At 36.4% G+C, this 20,317-nt stretch overlaps 2 long non-coding RNA genes across 19 annotated transcripts in view; one reads left to right on the forward strand and one right to left on the reverse strand.

The window, feature by feature from the left end:
* Positions 1–20,317, forward strand: part of LOC106557669 — a 228,826-nt gene that overhangs the window by 20,767 nt on the left and 187,742 nt on the right. For 3 of the 16 annotated variants that reach the window (XR_005377614.1, XR_005377611.1, XR_005377613.1), the window contains exon 4: positions 961–1,078. The exons of 12 other annotated variants lie outside the window; for them this stretch is intronic. This is a non-coding gene — a long non-coding RNA (uncharacterized LOC106557669). Of the gene's footprint in view, positions 1–960; positions 1,083–20,317 lie in introns of all 16 variants that reach the window. One more of the 16 variants, XR_005377616.1, reaches the window with a different exon arrangement.
* LOC111092122 overlaps positions 1–20,317 on the reverse strand; it is a 208,116-nt gene that overhangs the window by 12,782 nt on the left and 175,017 nt on the right. The window lies entirely within an intron of this gene.

Consider the following 20,317-nt stretch of genomic DNA (forward strand, 5'->3'; position numbering starts at 1 on the left):
TCCAAAAAAATTTACATCTTTTATAGAATGCCTAACCTCAAATACAGCATTTTGGTAATTTAAGTATATATATCAGACGAGTTTTTTCAAAAGATCTTTTTTCCCCTCAATGAGCCAGAATAATTATAATGAGATAAAATCAGGGAAGGCTGACAAGTCATTTGAAAGAGAAAAAGGTAAATAAAAAAGGAAATATATGCTGGTTCTTAGAGAGCTCACTTACATAAAAATGAAGGCTTCTGTGTAGTCCTGGAAATAAGAAAAATGTTTTATGGCCTTGGTTTTGTTGTGTCCTCTCCTTGGTCCTGATCACGTATGTGAGTAACTTCCCAAAGTCCGTTTTTTTTTTTTTTTTTTCAAATTCATACGGGGTCACTTTTTGACTAGTCCTCATTCCCATAAAAGATTGTCCCAATATGTACATTTTACAAATATACTCATTAAATTTGTAAGACTTTCTGAGACTCTCTGAGTTTCTTTAACTGCACACAAACAAAAAAATTATGTTAGCATTGTGATATATAGAAGTGGCCATCAAACCAAAAAGAAAATAGTTTTCTTGTTAAATCTACTTCCCTACATGAGTGACCTGCCATTTTGGATATATTATCATGCATTTTTTGGAGGAGAATACTCCATGCTTAGCATCACTACCATCATGAATTTGAGGGAAAAGAACAAGACACATAAGGATGGCATATTACAATATAAGGTAATTTCTGTCATCCTAAAGATAATTTTCTTCAATGATCTGTTTTTAAGGCATCTTGTACACTTCCTATTATTATACAACCCCTTATGTCCTTGCTCTCAGCTTCTCCTTGGGAATCCACACATTTATTCCTATAGTAGTTGTGTATTATCTGATGGGACAAGGTGTATTAACCTGTCATTGGAACATGAAGAGAACATTTGTGTGAGAGCTGACATTTAAGCCCAAGATGTTTTATTTTATTTTAGAGATTATAGTCTAGACACCATAAAATGATTAGCAGAGACCCCTGCTTTGAAAATATATTCCTGGAATTTCTATGGAAGGAACAAGATTGTCTGTGGAAAGCCTTCAGGCATGAATAAGGTTGGTAAGTCATGAATTCTGTATTAGTGTTTGAAGGTTAGTGTGTGTAACAGTATGCTTCATAGTTAAAGATATGCCATCAGACATCTAAGTCCTAGTACCAATGAAGTGGGAGATAAGCTCATTCTGTTATTTGTGTTTCTTAAATTCTGTCCTCATGACCTGTGCTTCTGTAATTGGGAGTGACTGCTACTTGTAAGGGTCATTAGACCCGATGCTTTTTTCTTCCTTTCAATATGAAGCTGACATTCCAGCTGACCTATTCAACCTATGACACTCAGTGCTGAGTTTGGTCTCTTATGGTCTACAATAATTGTGATCATTTGCACACACTTTTTACAAACCATGAACTATTTTAAACACCTAGTGGATACTTCTAGGATCCTGACAACATCCATAGGAAGTAATATTACATGCATCCATATTTGAGGAATCTGAAGTACAGAGGCCCAAGTCAAGACATTAACAACCACCTCTTTTCCAACCATCAACATACCCTATCATGGATTTAAAACAAAAATAGATAAATCTTTGATATGACTAGCTTTTGTAATACTGGATCATGAAAAATTTCTCTAAGGACCTGGGCAATACTAACATTTCATCCTAGGAAAAGAAAAGTGAGTCACACACACACAAATCCACATATAGGATGTGGGCCAGAAGAGAGAACTGAGGTAGGAACCCTTGGAGAAGCAAATCTCAGCAACAGCGGGTGAAGGGTGTAGGTAGTGCAAATGTAACTGGAGAAACCAGTTCAGTTGAGAGAGAAGAAATCCCTACCAAAGACACTGAATGACAGTACTTGCCTGTCCTACTTCAATGAACAAATCCTTTGAAAACAAGGATTGTGTCATTATTTCAATGTCTTACTGTCCCTCCTTGGTACTTCATAACTCCAAAGACTTTGTATTTATGAATCAAATTAACTATACACACATGTGCACACACACAAGAATGCTTTGTAAGTTATATAGTACCATTCTAAAAGTTTCTTGTGATCACAGTAATTAGGCTGTAGGTAGTTTTAGAGTTTAAGATTTATAATAAACTGAAGGCAAAGATTAGTAGAGAACAAATGGCTGACAACATTTTGATATTATAGCAGAGTCCTTCCAAGCTAACAGTCTCCATCCATGGTAAATCCTTTGCTTTATGCAGAACGTATGGATACAAAGATAAGGAAGATCCAAAGAAAAGAAATATGTATTTCTATGCAGATGCCAATTTCTTGACAGCCTCTGAGAGAATAAGCAGGTGAGACCCCATATTTCTTAGCTCAGGCTGCTACAACAAAAATTTATTCTCATGGTTCTGGAGACTGAAAGTTCAGATCAGGGTGCCAGCACGGTCAGGTACTGGCAAGTGCCCTCCTACAGTATGAAGACTGCCAACTTCTTATTGTATCTCCCAGTGCTGGAAAGAGGATAAGAGAGCTCTCTAGGGTTCATTTTATAATGACACTAATCCCATTTATGGGAATTCTGACTTCATGGCATAATTATTTCCCAAAGGCCCTACCTCCTAAAACCATCACTTTGGGGTTGAGGATGTCAATCTATGAGTTTGGGAGGGACATAAACTTTTCAGTTCGTAACACCATAGAAGATTTTCATGGCTTTTGGTCATGGCTTTTGGTCATGCTTCTCTTCCCAAATTATCCTCTTCCTTTTGGCTTTCCATATCTTTTATTAAAAGCACTTGAAAACTGTTCTACTTTCTGGGCTTGCAGAATTAATCTTTGCAGTCTTCAATGCCAGATGTGGATAGGTTTCTGAGTAGAGGAATGAAAGCCTTTTCAAAAATATTTTGTGAATTCCACAAATATTCATCCTTTGAACCACAGTCAATGGTATTCCATACTGCGAAGCACCAGGTCTGTATCTTGGGATAGCCTCACTGATAATCAGCATCCAGAAAGCTACAACTTGAGTGAAAATGCCTAAGTTTTTCAGGACACTATCATGTTAAATGATCTACATAGCCAGGAAGAAATTATATTCTAATTAAAATTATGGGGGAAAGTATTACTTACATTTTCCCATGGTTTCTCTTTCCCCTAAGGATTTTCTGTTTCTTTATTTTGTTTTAATGGTTAGCACTAAAGAACCATTTAGAACATTTTTCAGCCCAGATAAGTGATTCAAGTCATTGAGTGCAGAGGGTCTTATCAACAAAATTACCATTTTTGTCCTTGTCCCACACATCAACATGGTTTTGCTCTCTCTCCATTTATGCAAATTTCTTTTATAATACTAAAGTTAAGTTTTAAATATTTCTTTTTTTGAACTATTTTTAGACTTACTCCAGACACTCTGGAATTTTGTTGTTGTTGTTGTTGTTTTTAAAGATTTTATTTATTTATTTGAGAGAGAGAATGAGTGAGTGAGAGAGAGAGAGAGAGAGAGAGAAGGCACTGAGGAGAGTGAGGGACAGAGGAAGAAGCAGACTCCCCACTGAGCAGGGAGCCCAATGTGGGACTCCATCCCAAGATGCTGGGATCATGACCTGAGCCAAAGGCAGACACTTAACCAACTGAGCCACCTAGTTGCCTCTTTGTCATTTTGAATCAGATTTTTTTTTTCCATTATAATTTCTAGTTGGTTGTTGCTGGTGTAGATCTTTGTAGTACAGACCTTGCAGTTAGGGGTATGCAGCATTAGCAATGCCTGGGAAATTGTCAGAAGTCTGGCAACACTCCAGAACTAGTCAATCAGACTTCCTCTTTCCACAAACCCTCAGCTGATTTACCTGGACATAAAAGCCTGTTTAAGATTCTCTACCTCTCTCTATCCCTCCCCATCCCCTTCTAAAAAAAAAGAGAGAGGTTTTTAGATTTTGATTGATAATTCCAAATTTTCTTAGTAAACTAAACCTTGATTTTTATTATTATTTTTTGGTATGTCAGCTAAGTTGGCCATATGACATTATTGGTTATTCCATTTAATGGAAAAGTAAGAATAACGATGCTCACTTTCCCCATGCTTTGATTGATGTAATCTAGACAGACTTATACTCTTTTGTCCAGATATTTCTGGGATTTACTTATTGATAACTTATTTTTGTAAATTCTTATTCTCAGTACAACTTATAAATCAGTACTGTTCATCCTCATTTTCCAATTCTTGTTTGGGACAAAAAAGCTTTGGATCTCTTATAGGTTTTGACTCTGGTATTAGAAATACTATGGGTCATTTGTTATGATATTAGAACAACTAATTTTTAAAATTAGAATAGTTATTCTTATAATAATGTCATTAACTTCTTAGCTTAAGGATATACTTTCTTCACCTTTTTAAGATGGGTGCAATTGAGGGGCTCCTGGCTGGCTCAGTTAGAAAAGCATGTGATTTTTGATCTTGGGTCATGAGTTTGAGCCCCTTGCTGTGTGGAAAGATTACTAAAAAAATAAATAAACTTTAAGAAAAAAGAAGGGTGCAATTGAAATTGCCTGGAAGTTATTTCTAACATCAAGTATGACCAAGAACCTAATTATAAATAACAATAGCAGGGAATGGCTACTAACTACTATTCTAGAAGAATGTTTCTGCTTCTTGATCTTAAATATGCATACAGATCACCTAAGGATCTTGTTAAAATAGGGATTCTGATTTTCTTTGTCTATATTACAGCCTGAGGTTTTGTGTTTCCACAAACTCCCAGGCTCCCAGGTTATTACCAATACTGCTAGTCCACAGACCACACTTTGAAAGTAAGGCTGAAGAGCAGTGGTTCTGGAAGTGGGGTCCTTAGAGGCAACGTGCATTTTAATAAGTGCTGGTATGATTTTGATGTGCCCTAAATTTGAAAACCTTTACTCAAGACAATAGAACTATTTATGTCCTCAAGACCCCAGTGCAAATGTTCACACTTTATTAAAGGTGAAAAAAAGCAAAGACATTATCAAATGTCCAAGAATGAATGTCCTGAAATAGTTGTTCTTCAGGGCAAGGAAGAAAGTTTTGTTCACTGAAGAGCATCTCCCTGAAGGGACTTTAATGCCATCTCTGAGGAGAATGTTACTTCACCTTTCCTTATGGTATATTTAGATAGATACTGAGACTGCCTTACTGTAGCACGACATGTGCCACTGTGAGCATAGGATCCTTAATGCTTACAGTTCAATTGCTTTGGAGCACATGATTAAGATTTCACAAGGTACACACTGGGTGTTAGAAGGTATATCTTAATGGAAGATGAGAAAAAGTACAATTATGACATTTATATATAATATTATAAATTCTATGTAACACATTATAAGTATATTATAAAATACAATATATAAAGGGCCTGGTGCATTACTTTTGCTTTTTTATGAACAATCGCTAAGGCTTTCTTTTTTCCTCAAAAGCTTTGGTGGAAAATTGCAATATTGGCAAAGTTTCTGAAAAAATATTTTGGAGGCAGTTTACTTTAGACTACTATCCAAAAACAACAGAGAAATAGGTTTGTGCAGGGACTGAATACAGGTAGCTACCTCAATTAACCCATTGTCTCATCTCCATGGCAGCTGAAAAAGGAGAGGGCAACTCAAGAAAGGGGTCCAGTTCACTCTTGCATATTCATTTTAATAAAGTTCACAGAAAGGTGAGAAGCCTTCGAATTACCAGTAGGGCTGGGGAAGAGGGAAAAAGATGCAAATGAGATCAAAACTTGTACTCAGGAACCCCAAGTTCACAGTCTTTAGAAATTTGGGATATTGAGGAGTATTTTCAGATGAGCAACAGCTGTAGATTGGTCCAAGGTCACCAGAGGCAGTAGACAACCTCTTATGGACGATTTGTTCAGTTTCTTTGAAATATCCAAGCTCATCAGATAATGGCACAGATGTGGGCACAAATGGATCCATCTCCAGTTTTATAATTGCTTTAATCATAGAATATTCTTCTTTCAACCATTAGCGGCAGTCAGTCAAAGCAGTTTTCAACCAGACCTCTTCATCTTACCTATACTTTTCCAGGTAACCTAAGATAAAGTAGATGGGCCACAGGTCCAGAAAAATCATGGAGGTTTTTCATTTTTGAGCCATAGAAGTGAGTCAACTTCCTCTTTGCTTCTACTCGAAATAGTCTTTCTCTTCTTCTATTAAGATCCATCCTCCTGCATCCAGTATGTATTTTGTGGAATCTTAACTATGTCCTCCAAAACAATTTAATTTATGGAAGTAAGGATCCTATCTTCAGAATGAAACATGTCATGCTACAATAAAGTAGTCCCTATCTTAAGACTAGAGAAGTAAATCAACCAAATGGCAAAAATTCTGATTCAGAGCTGAGATGATCTTTGTGACAGGCTTCATTTTCCAAAGATCACAGAAAAACATTTTCCATCTCACACACTCTTACAATGGGACTTTTACCCTCTTCCCATTGAAAAGTGAGATTCTATGTGTCTTCCCCTTAAATGTGGCTTATGACTTTGACCAAAGTGAAGCAACGTGACTTTCAATGCTAGTTCATTAGAAGTAAAACAGCTTCTGCCTGGTTCTTTTGGGTACCTATTCTTGGAACACAGCCACCATTTTGTGAGACAGCCCAAGTATCTACATGAAGGGCACCTGTGTACATGCTTCAGGCCAATAATCCTGCCAAGAGCTCACCAGATCAGCCACCAGAAAGATGAATAAGTAAGTCTTTAGTTGATTCAAGCACCCAGTGATCAAGTCATCCCAGTCTTTGAAATTCCAAATTGGGGTCCCAGATATCACAGAGCAGAAACACAACACCTCCTTGTGCTCTTTCCAAATTCCTGACTCACAGAATCAATGAGCATAATGATATGATTATCGTTTTATTGGGTGGTCTGTCATGCAGCCATAATAGTTGGAAGGTCCTTTTCTGTGAAAGACACACATACACATACAAAACATGTTTATGGGGAAGTGGTTGACATTTACCATGTTAAGAAAGTTTTGTTTCTCTTCATAGTATTTCTCAAACTTCCACAGAAGAAAGATATTTCAAAAATTATACAGTTGCCCCATTCCTTTGACTTATTGTTAGTTGCACAGTCTGCAACTAGATAATTCAGATAATGTGGTGACTGTAGTCAGTGGCCCCAAAAGGCTGTGTAACAACCATAAATCTTAAAATTTATCTCACCTTCAACATGGTTTCACCCTCAGTCATACTGATGAAAATGCACCTAGTGCATTTTCCACAATACATTCCACATCGAGATATTCCAGATTCCTTGCAGGACCAGGCTTTCTCTTTGAAAGAAGGTTGCATGGCATGACATGGGCCTTGATGAAGGGGTGGGCTAAGCTCTGACATAGTACAGCTTCCTCATGGCCTGTTTTCCTTCCCAATCTTTATCCAGGGCGATGACTGCCAAATAGGCCATCAGGATTTGTTCAATGCCTGATGTTCACATGTTATATCCAGACTCAAGTTTGTCATGTGATTGGAAGGAGATGTTATGAAACATAGACTTTGTGTTTACATTTATCTCCATATGGACTAGCATAGAGATTTCTTTGGCATAACTTGTTCTTTCACATCTGTGGAGCAGCAATGAGCTGACTGTCTCTTCCCTGCAGATCGAGACTGGTGAACATGTTTGGATAAAAATCAAAGGACTATTTTGGATACCTTAGACTTGAAAAGTATTTAGAGGCATCCTCTCTGTGCTAATACAATCATTGAAGGAGATGATGCAGTAGGATACAGAGGAGTTTAGAAATGTGTTTGTAGGAAACAACAGCAATTTTTTTTTTAAAGTAATCGCTGTGAAATACCCTCCACTCACAGAACATTTGGGTGGTTCTGGCTAATGTCAGAGAGGGGTGGGTCTCATAAAAACACCAAGAGAGATTATAAGAAAAAACATGCATGAGGAAGAGAAAAATTTAAGTATTTATAGATAAGATAAAGAATCATAATATCTAAAATGTGAAAGGAATCTTAGAGTATAGTGGAAGAGAATTTGGCACCACATAGGTGTCGATATCTCTTTTCATTAAGAGCCCCCATCCTTTGCTTTTGTATTCCCAAATAATTTAGCTCTTAAAAACAGTAGGAACCCAAGAGTTTGTTTACTTGGGATTCAGCAAAATTTCAGAACAGGGCCAAGTACTTTTGCTAAAGGAACCATAGGTTAGTAGTTGCCAATTTTAATGGGCCCTCACCCCCAGGGACCCGGAGAATATCGTCACTGGTCAGATGATGTAAATTCTTATTTGACTGAGTATGAGATGATCTGTATGCATCGGCTGCACTTCCACATGGGCTTTCCAGAGCTAGCCAGAAGAAAGACTTCCATCTGGAAGCTTGTTTATCAAATCTTCTTGATGCTTCTTGGTCATTTCCTTATCTCCTTAGTCATTGGTTCTCAGGTCCACAACTAGCAGCATTGGCTTCAGCTGGGAATTAGTTAGAAATGTAAACTCTTGAACCTCATCCCAGACTTACCTCGGAAACTGTAGGAATGGACTCACACTGTATTTTAGCAAGTCATCCAAGCAATTCCAGCACATGTTAAAGCCCCACTATCTCAAGGTCATATATGACTTTCTGTCAGCCCAGGTAGCTCATGGATTGGGTTTGGGGAAAAGGCTAGGAACAGGTCCTCTTCTCCGTATCTTCCATACTCTGTTCCTGCCAGGGCCCAGTCTCTGGAAGTTTAGGAGCCCAGGCTGGAAGTGAAAACAACTGAGTCTTCCTTTTTATTCTATTTTTCTTTTTAACAATCCTAATTTTCCTTGAGATAGTGTGGTTTCATCTAAGAAGGGAAGGTCAGTAAAAAGGAAGAACAGAAGAGAAAAAAAAAATTAGGTAGGATCTCACCCTGTGATGAGATGGTATTAGATTAATCATATAGTCAATCTAATTTAACATCTTTTTTTTTAGCAGATATGTCAGATATAGGGAAAATATACTTTTACATAAATAAGAATTAATAAAGTAAATTTTGCTATGCTTTGTGCCTAGTCCATATAAGTGATATTACTATTTGATGATATTAGAGATTCTTCATTTTTACTAAAAGTTATATTCTTGATCTATAAATGTTAAATCATTTGTCCTAATGCTTCTATTCCTCTAGACTATAAGAATTGACTCTCAGGATGGTTAGCCTGAAGTACTGAAATTTTTCAGAGCATTAAAATTATTTCACTGTTTTTCTAGTATAGTAAGCTTCAGCCATAAAAATACAATAATCAGGACTTGCATTTATAGTTTAACTTGAGTTGCCACCTCCTGTTAGAGATAGGTCAATGCTTCTTCCAAAGTCATATTCACACACAATACTCTTGGTTCAAACATTTATGTCTATCATATAGGAAAGAAAAGTTGTATGTGTGTATGTGGTGTGCTGTGGTGTGTGTGTTTGTGTGTATGTTCAGTCTCTTTTTCTCTGCCATGTTTATCTTTCCCTTCTTCCTTTAAACATGTTAATATTGCTTCTACCCTACTAAAATAAAGTAAGATAAAATCCAATCCTCTCCCAAACCCCGTTCTGAGACTTCTACTCTATCTCTGTATCTTCCCTGGAAAATATTAATGTGAGTTATATTGTATCCAAGAAAAGCCTATTGTATGGAATTAGCTTATTATAAATATTTTGATTCTAAATAATATTCCATTAACTAAGGTTGCAAGTTTAAAAGCCACATTATTTTTATAATGTGAAGTTCACCTTTCCAAACTTATTTCTTATACATAAAGCCATTTTTTATGACAACTCCAATCACCTGGACTATTAATAAATATTCAATTAACTAAAGTTTATCACTTTAAATATTAATAATGATTAGCCTCGCTTAATTAAATGCCTTTAAACATTTTAAACTACATTCAATCCTCAATTAAACATATTTAATTAATTAAGTCCTTCTAATGCATGTCAGGACGAACTTACCTCCCTAAAGCAAAATGCCTCTACGTTCTGAAGTAACTATTTGAAATCTGTAAATACAAACTTATAAATATGGTGAATTGTTTTTTTTAAAGCATTCTGTTATTGTTTATAAATAATTAAATTTTATTACACCTTTGAATTTAAAATCAGAGTTCTAAATCAACTATTCATTTCCAACTGAAATCATAAAGTAAATCTGCTCTAATCTGCCAGATTCTCTTAAAATTGCAAACCCCTTCATGACACATAGAATGTTTGTAAATTTAACAAGAAAAGTCTTAATATGAGGATTTGATTAATTTCACCGTCTCATAATTTAGTTTTAAATATTCCAAGTGATTGTAAAGTGATGTGCTCAAATAATTTTCCATCTCAAAAGTTACAGAGTAATATATTGGGATGATAAGATAGTATCCAGTTGATAAGAGACCCCAGACCAGGATACAGGACCCAGGAATTGCCCACTTTCAGGATGAATCAGTGGGCATCATGAGTAAACATACTGTTTCCTTTCTTCTGGTCTATTTCCTTTTGCTACCATGAACATAGGCTCTAACATCCATGTGTACCCACTGGGATTGTATCTGCCTCTTTCATGACTTGGATATCTTTATTTGTATACCCTAATTCAATATTTTATCTTACTGCTAATTACCTTTGCAATCCAATCATTTGATTGCATTCAACTGCCCTCTCTTTTCTTTTAATGTGAACAACAAATGCTGACAAAATGCTTATTGTATGGATGTGGGTCTTGAATTTTTTTTTTTTTTAAAACAAAGGCCACTGTATATTACCTCTTGTATGGCACAGATCTCATCAGTTAATCCTTCATATTTATCACAGGAGGATGTTAAAATCCTCCTGACAGTCATGGGTGTTCTCATGTACTTGAAACTGCCTATTTCCACAGCTTCTTTTGCCCCATTCCCACATGGGCACCCTGTGCTCCAGGGATGCCACACTGGTTACTGCTTTCCAGGAGAAATTCTCTCACCCTTGATTGCTCTATGTGTTGTTTGTGCTTCCTAGAAAATTTTCTCTCCAACTCCCTGCCTAGTAACCTCCTTTTGTTTCAGTAATCAGCATGAATTTCTATCACTTCCTTGGTGTCATTCTAGCTCCTCTCCTCCCCACCCCCTATACTCCATATTTGTCCCCCATAGAATTAAAGTGTTTCTTCTTTGTGCTTTTACAGAAATCTATAAATACTTGTAGTTTAGCATTTACCCATGCTTGGCGCTGTGGGCTTTTTTTTTTTTTTAATTTTATTTATTTATTCATGATAGTCACACAGAGAGAGAGAAAGAGGCAGAGACACAGGCAGAGGGAGAAGCAGGCTCCATGCAGGGAGCCCAACGTGAGACTCGATCCCGGGTCTACCAGGATAGCACCCTGGGCCAAAGGCAGGCGCCAAACCGCTGTGCCACACAGGGATCCCGCTATGGGCTTCTAAATGTGTCCCCTCAAGACTCCTATGTTGAAATCTAACCCCTCAGTACGATGGTATTCCCTGCCATGAGAGAATACAAAGAAAAAATGACCATCTGCAAGCCAAGAAGGGGCCTTTCTCCAGATACTGATCTACCAGCGTCTTGATCTTGGACTTTGCATACCTCCAGAACTGTAGGAAATAAACTGTTTAAGCCACTCAGTCTATGGTAGCTTGTTACAGGAGCCCAAACTGACTAAGATACTGGGTAACTGAGTGTTACTTGTGTTAACGAGCAAGACAACAGGCCCCAAATGGAATCACTTTATACCAAACCCCACTCACCAAACTGAGACTCAATTACTTAATAATATTATTTTCAGTTTTCCCAGAATGGAATTTTCAGCCAGTTGATCAGGAATCACCTGATCAGCACTTTTGAGGTAATCAGTTTGACAGACCTGCCATCCCCTAAAGGGAAGTGACTTCAACATAACTGATCTGCTTTTTGCTAGTATAACTTCCTCCTCCTTGCTCCCTTCTGCCTATAAAAGTCTTTTATTTTGTACAGCTCCTTGAGGCTTCTCTCTGCTAGACTGGATGTTGTCAGATTCATTAATCACTGATTAAAGCCAATAAGATCTTTAAAATCTATTCAGTTGAACTTTGTTTTTTAACACTTGATTATTTCTCAACTGTACTCTGAATTGCCAGATGCCACGGATTGTGTGTTACTGAATTATTTTATCCCTAATGCCCAGAGTAGGGCCTGGTACATAACCATTCTGCTGCAGTTGTTTTTATGTTTGATTGTCTTTAGAAAATAATGCCAAGATTATGTGACCATGTCATACACATCAAATTTTCTTTAACCCTTCCTTGTATTTTATCCGGCAAAAATATGCATTCTCCACATGGGATAGTCCCTATCTGCTAATTCCATATCTCTTAGAAATACCCAATAAACCCAATAAAGCCAAGACCTACATTGATTGAGAAAAACTAAATATTGAAACTTCATTAGTCATCAGGAAAGAAAATTGAAACCACAGTGGGATGCCACTGCAAATCTACCACAATAGCTAAAATAAAAATAGAAAATAAAAAACACCAAATTTCGGCTAAAATGTAGAACAATCAGAACTTTCATACACAGCTGCTGGAAGTGTGGACTGGCACAGCTACATCTGAAAACTGTTTGGCTGTTACTAATACTGAACATATGCATGCCCTCCGACGGAGGCAGCAACTGGACTCTGAAGTGTGCACACAACGGAAACATACACACATGTTAGCAAAAGACATGTATTAGAATAGTTGCTATTCATAATAGCCAAAAGCTGAACAATGCCCAAATTCAACAACAATGGAATGGGTAACTAAATTATGAGAATTCAAGCAATGAAACGACAATAAATGATCAACAATTACATGCAACAATATGGATGGATCTCACAAACACGACATTGCTTGAAAGAAACCAGCCACAAAAAATGCATGCTGTATTTTTCCATTTATAAAAAGTACAAAAACTGGCAGAACTAATTTATGCTGCTACAAGTCAGGAAAGTAACTGAACCTGAGACAAGCATAGTGCTGGAAAGAGTCCCCAGGCGGACTTCTGGGAGTACTGAATGTTTTGTTTCTCAAGGCAGGTACTGACTCAGTTTGTAAAAAATCATCAAACTCATATACATTCTTTGTATACACTTCAGTTTAAAAAATAGTATACTTATGGAGTGACGCACACATACAGACCCAGAGGCTGGTTTAATAGCATATGTGTCTATGATCCATAGTACTCTATACATTGAACAACACTTTTATTTTTCCAAGCTTAGTAATATAGAACCCACAGCAAGGACTTGATGGTTTGAAATATTGTATTTAATAAGAGCTACAACACATTGAGAGCTTCCCCTGTGTCAGGGGCACTTCGGGATCACACTTAGGTTAAGCTAAAGGATACAGAATCTTGAATGGCAGGCCTAGTTCCCACACCCAGATCTGATTTCTATAAAACCTTCTACAGATCACCTACACTTATTAGAAAAACTATTCCCACATTTATTAATCAAAGATATTTCATTTCTCATCAGCTGGAGAAGGCCAATATTGCCATAAGAATTTGATATAACTGCAATACCAATGAATAAAGCTTGTTCATCTAGGCTTTGCAGGCTCACTACAGAAGACTGCATGATTTCCTATTCTCCCCTGACTACATTTAGAATAAATAGGTTTACATCTCACCCAGAGGCCCTATGAGCTCTAGGTCTTTCGTTTCTCATTATCGTGGGCCTGGACAGAATGATTGGCCTTTCTGGTGTACTGGTGTGCTCCTGGCAAGGAAACAGGTATCAAACACACAATGGCTCTTCACTCATGCTTGGTGTGGCATAATCACTCCTGCCCACATTTCACTGGCCGAAACAAGTCATATTAACACACCTGCCTTCAGTAGGATGGGTAGTTTTAATCTCCCCATAGGGAAGGGCACCTCCAAATTACAGGCATCAAGGACACCTGGGTGGCTCAATGGTTGGGCACCTGCCTTTGGCTCAGGTCCTGATCCCAGGATCCGGGATCGAGTCCCACCTCTGGCTCCTTGTGAGGTGTCTGCTTCTCCCTCTGCCTGTGTCTCTGCCTCTGTGTGTGTGTGTCTCTCATGAATAGGTAAATAAATCTTTAAAAAAAAGAAGAAACAATACAGGTATCAACGTTGGCTGCCAGATAAGAGAGCATGATCCCCTTAAGGAAGGACAACAAATATTTAAGAATAATACGACAGGGGAGCCTGAGTGGCTCAGTTGGTTAAGCCTCCGACTCTTGATTTCACCTCAGGTCATAATCTCAGGGTCATGAGATCGAGTCCCAAGTCCAGCTATGTGCTCAGTGCGAGTCTCCTTGAGAGTGTGTGGTCTCCCATTCCTTCCTCTGCTCACTCACTCTCTCTTTCTCTCTAAATAAATAAATAAATAAATAAATAAAATAATAGATAAATAAATGAAATATTTTTTAAAATAATGCAATAGGCTACTGCAAGCATTTTATTTATTTATTTTAAAAGATTTTATTTATCTATGAGAGACATAGAGAGGTGGGGGGCAGAGACACATACAGAGGGCTCCATGCAGGGAGTCCAACACGGGACTTGATCCCAAGTCTCCAAGATCAGGCCCTGGGCTAAAGACAGTGTTAAACCATGGAGCCACCTGAGCTGCCCTACTGTAAGCCTTTTAAGTGCTACTTACTATCTTCCACTATGTGAATAAAATAATTTACTTATCTATTACTCAATGGAGAAATAGTTATACTATTTCAGAGTTTATTATTGTTACAAATGATGTTTACAAATGTTTCTTTAGAGGCATTTGCAAGAGTTTCTCTAAGATGGACACCTTGAAATGTGATTGCTAGGTAGTAGTTTCATAAGCATCTTCTACTTACTGGACGGTGCCAAAATTTCTTTAAAAAGTACAAATTTACTCTTTCCAGGAATGTATAGGAGTTTCAGATTCTCTACTGATTGTTACCTACATTGCAATATAATACTGCACATGCTGTTAGCAGGTTTCTTTGGAAATGTTAACTCTGAGTGATATTAACAGATATTTATACTTGTCCTTGACTTTTTCTGTATCATCGAAACATTTCATTATTAATTAATTTAATTAATACTTCATTAGAATATTTTTAAAACTAAAGGAAAATTAAGAGAAGGTCCATCAGAGCAAGTTGATATGAAGAATCCCTGAATCCATTGTCATAAACTTTTAAAACAATATAGATACAGATAAAGAATTTATATCGAGTGATACAGAAGTTTTCTGAATGTTCACACATGCTCTTCTATTATTCCCTCCTCTAACCACTAAGGACTTCTACAAATATTTGATGAAAAAAATAATTTCAAAAAAAATATATTTTCTTTGCTGCTTGCCTTTGAAATATTACTGGATAGAGAAGATATGGTTAATGGCCCTCTGTCCCATGGTCCTCAGCCCACTGGAGTTTCTTGAGGTGGTAAACAGTTCCTGCATGTACCAAGTTTTTGTTTTCCTTTAAGGTCTGTATCTTTCTGCCTGTGGGCTGCCTCTGGCTTCAGGAGCATGCCTGACCCACAGTGGAAGACTGAAAGTGCCAGTATATTGACTTGCCCAAGAGCCACTCTCAACAAACAAGGGGCAGGAGTTGCCCAGATTCCTGAACCTTTGCAGGGACTGTGTTCTATAGAGTCTCTGTCAAGGGGTCCTTAGTGGAATTGAGCTCTGTCGTTGTCCATGGTGGTAACCTACCCACAAATGCACCTTTGTCTCCTCCTTGTCCTTCTCTCTCTTTGCCTTGGTTTCTTGGGGTCACTCTCAAACAAGCTACTTGCATTTGAGTGCTGGTATCACTCTATCTTTGGGGTGGGGGATGGGGTAGGGTGGGGGGAAACCAACCTTTTTTTTTCTGGCATTGTGAATTGGACTAAAAAAAAGATTAGTGGTAGAAAAACAAACACAAATTTATCAACATGTGCATCACACAGACACATGGGAGTACTCAGTTATGAAGAGTTCAAAGGAGTGGTCAGAATGTGAGCTTATATAGCATCTTAGCTAAGAATGAGAAATTTGTAGAGAACCAAGATGAAGAAAAAAGAATTTTGAGATTTTAGTTTGAAAATTTGTAGGAAGGTAAATACATGGGGAAACTAATGGAAGATAAATGTTGCTTTAGCAAGGTTTGTTATGTAGATTCCTCTGGTGTCATCTCTGGGCTAAGTGATTAACTGTAGTCCTTCCTGGTAGGGAGGAAAGAGGGGACATCATTTCAAATTTATGTCCTGCTTTTAGGCAAATGGGGGTAGGGTACAGAGCTATTCTTGTATCTGCTTCTTCTTCATTATCTTCAGCTCCAAATAATATGACAAAATAGCCTATCTGTTCTGCCTCCCTTCAAGGATTATTACCCCAATGAAGAAAGCAGAGAAACTTAAACTTTAGCCAAACAGATGCCTTCCTCCTGCCCCTACCATCAATCCAAGTCCCTGGGCTGTCCAGAATCATTCTGTCTTTTAACACTCAAATAAATTGGTCTTCACTCATTGAAGTGTCTCTGATGATTTCTGAGGGAGCAGGAGGGGAGTGTGCAACCTTGTGAGTCAATGTCCCCTATACCTCCGTTCTCTGTCACTTGCCCCGCATATGCACCCAGGCCCTCTGGCTTCTATTATTTCTTCAGAAGAGAAAAAAAGGGGGATGTTATTATTGAGCAAGGAATACATATGTCAACATCTAGAATGGAAGCTGCTTTTAGTTGGGGGTCTCATGACCAATTAGTAACTTAATCACAGTGAAGGGTGTGGAGTTTATTCAATTTTCTGTATCTAGGGATTGACATAGTTTTACTGAGATGTCCTTTGCCATCATTTGATATCTATTTGTCAATAGAAAAATAATACTTTTTAGTTTGGCTTTTAATTTGAAGGTCACATTTTTTTAAAATTTATTTTTTTTTTTATTTTTGAAGGTCACACTTTAAAGAGCCAGCTAGAAATTGATGAAGAAATTTGTTTTGTATGGGTTTCAATGCTCAGGATGTTCTTTGGGTGAAAAGGAAGACTTTAGGAATAACTTTAGGTTATTCCTAAAGTCTTGGTCTAAAGGGGAATTATTTAAAAATAATGAGAAAGACTGTACTTAAAATCATTCTTTGCAGAGTAGAATATTATAAGCATTATAAGAGGTTAAAGAATAGAGAAATTACTGTAGGTTTGAGAAGTTAGAGAGGAGTTGATGTAAAACACAGATCATTAATTCCACCTTTAAAAGAAGGTAGGATTTAAAAAAACAAAATAAAGATATGAATTTGAGGTTTAAATTAAAAGATTTTCAAGGAACTAATTTGAGAACTAAATGTGTCTTAGAAATAATAATTTTAAGGCAATAATTTCAAACTTTATAACAAGTGCTGGTGATATTTTCTGTATTATCTTGCCCAAGTGTTTATCAGAACCAAATTGGTTGAACAGAAAATATTAATCTTTTACACAAACTTTTGGGATGCACTATTTTGCTGGTAACCTAAGAATAGAAGTTTTCAGGCACTTACTACTTGGATAGGTCATCAAATGACTCTGTCGATTGGCATCTCTAAAATTTTGTCCTCAAAATGCCTCCAACTTAACTATTCTTCAATTAAAAAAAACTTCAAGCAATGATGTTTCTTTTATCCTTCTGTTATTGATCATGAAAGTTGCTAATCACCTGGTTCTCTTGGTTCTTTGTAAAGTAAGGAACACAATGTGAAAAATAACTAAAAGACTAAATCAAAACCCTTTACTGGTTAGCTATAGGGTTAAACAATTTATAATATGCCTTTTAAAACTTAAGACCATCTTCATAAAGTGGACAGAGATACATAGTAACCACTGGTTTGGACCATCTACTTACTTTCTAGTATCTGAGTTTATGAATGGCTAGATTATTAGGGTACTGATATAATCATGTTAGAAAATCAATCTGATATCACTTTCAAAAGATGTGGCCTCTTAACATTTCTAACTTCCCTTAAAACTCTTTGATGGAACCCGCATCCTTGATTTTGTCTAAGTATTTATTCCCAAACACAGTATTTTTTCAGAAATGTTACCAATAATAGTTTATCCCATAGAAATCCTGTAGAGAAATTGGGTAGGATGAATGCCATCATTGGAGATGAATGGATCTGTGAAGGTTAACCCATGAAGATAGATAAACATCACAAGGTTTGAGTACTTCTCTCAATAGTATCCAAACCTCTCTGGTCTGGAAGTCGCATGTGTCCCTACTCTCCTGCAAAGCTTATCCTTCTCAATCTTCATCAGCCATAAACAACAAGAAAACAGGCTCTCTTCACATATTTCGACAGCCCTGTTTCTGTCCCAGGCTGAAACCACCACATACCAAGGCATGCAATTAAATGAAAAAAAGTGCAACTGAACTTATCTTAATATTATTATTATTATTATTATTATTATATTTAGATTTGAAGTAATTTTCAGGCCAGTTAGAATTTGTAACTAAACTTACAAGGTCAAAGCCAATGAACTAAAAACTTTACTGTTGAGAAAGAAAGAGAGAGAGAGAAAGAGAGGACATACAACACAGCAAAACTTGGCTAAAAGGAAAGTGAAAGATATTACAATTCAGTTATTATCTTTTGGGTCAGAGGTAGTCAATTATTAGTTCTTCTAGAGCTTACAAATAAACTTGACCAAAATTATCTTTGGCTTCTCACCTGTGGTTCACGGCAGAGCAGATTTATGTCCCCTGCATATGACTGAAGGGAAAAGTTGTGCATCTTGACTGTATCTTTGAGACCAGATACAATATGACATTAGGGAAGGGAGGGCATTTGTGGTTAAAATGTGCCCCCTTGATTCCTCATTTTTCAACCACTGAATCTAAAATAATTCTTGCATCTTCATTCTTTTCTCTCACTACAATGGAACAATATCTTGTAGAATCAAAGGCAAATCCTTGAACATTTGTTCTCCATTATATATTTTCCCTCATCTACTCATAAGATTTTGCTCTTTAAGTTATTTTTTACAAACTTATTTTTAAGTATAGTGTCAAGAAGAGATATTTATTTTCCTCAGGGTAAAGGCAATTTTCCAGTAAGTACATGGGCCTTTTTGATTGTTACTTTTGTCTCAGCATTCTTTTTGTATGTATATGGTCCAATAAACACTCTTTTCAATTATTGTCATTTTAAAAAATGTGTCCTTTATATTATAAGTCAGGTCTTATAATGTGCATGTTTATCAAAAATGTATGCAAAGATTTGAATGAAAATTGAAAATTTTACAATATAATTTTTCCCCATCTTCAGATGACATTTTTCATAAAACTGTGTAGATTTTTCTTATTAGTTGTAAATTTTTGCTTGAGTAATTACTAATAATTCAAGTTTTTCTATCCTTCACAAATGGACTTACTGTTTTCATTACATTTACTAATCACTTCTGCTTACCAGGAAAGCTATTAATTTTGTGTATGTTGTACTTATATCTGGCCACTGTATTGAATTGCTCATTCTAGTAATTTATAACTGATTCCCTTTGGGTAGGTATTACGTATTTGTAAATATTTTAAACTGACAAAAATTAATAGAAAAATAATAAAAATGTCTACTAATCAGCTTTGTAACATCTTCACATTGTATCCTTCTGTTTTACATTTTTTTAGGAGAAAATATTGTTGAAGCCTCATGCATATGAAAATTGAATTCCACCACTGTGTTATCCAATGTATTCATTATCAAGAAATTGGGAGCTAGCTACAATTTTTGTTCATTTTTATACAATTACAAAAATAGATATATGTGTATAATTGCGCATATATTATGACATTTTATACAAATGACAACATATCATGTATATTGTGCTATTTTTATTGAAATATATTTTATGGCACATATCCATGTGATTCATTAATCTATTGTCTCTTCATGTTGAAGTTACTTAAATGTACCAAAATGTATTCATTCAATTTCTTGAGGGACCAACACTTTAGTACTACACACAGAGCAAGTCTCCTTATATCTCTTTGGCAACTTTTGCAATTCCTTTCTATTCCTTCTTGAGTACTTCTTGGTAACATTCTTCATAAAAATCAGTAGCTAGGCTTTCAAAATTTTAGTTTAGAACTATGTATACTATTGTGTTGTAAAAATGTGAACTTAATTTGTATATCAAGTTATATCATTTTAATCTACTTAGTAACTTTCACTTTGAACTCTCTTACAATCACAGTTACCTTCTTTTGTAACTTTCATATCCTCCTCCACACATTCATTTTTGAGATATGTCTCTTGTAAACAGCATATTGATAAATTTAGATGTTTTACTTGCTAGTTTGTGTGCAGGTATGCTTTGCTTAGTTCGGAGCTCTGTCTCTGCTAGGTAAACCCAA

Source organism: Canis lupus, chromosome 24 (assembly GCF_011100685.1).
Source record: "Canis lupus familiaris isolate Mischka breed German Shepherd chromosome 24, alternate assembly UU_Cfam_GSD_1.0, whole genome shotgun sequence".
NCBI lineage: Eukaryota > Metazoa > Chordata > Mammalia > Carnivora > Canidae > Canis > Canis lupus.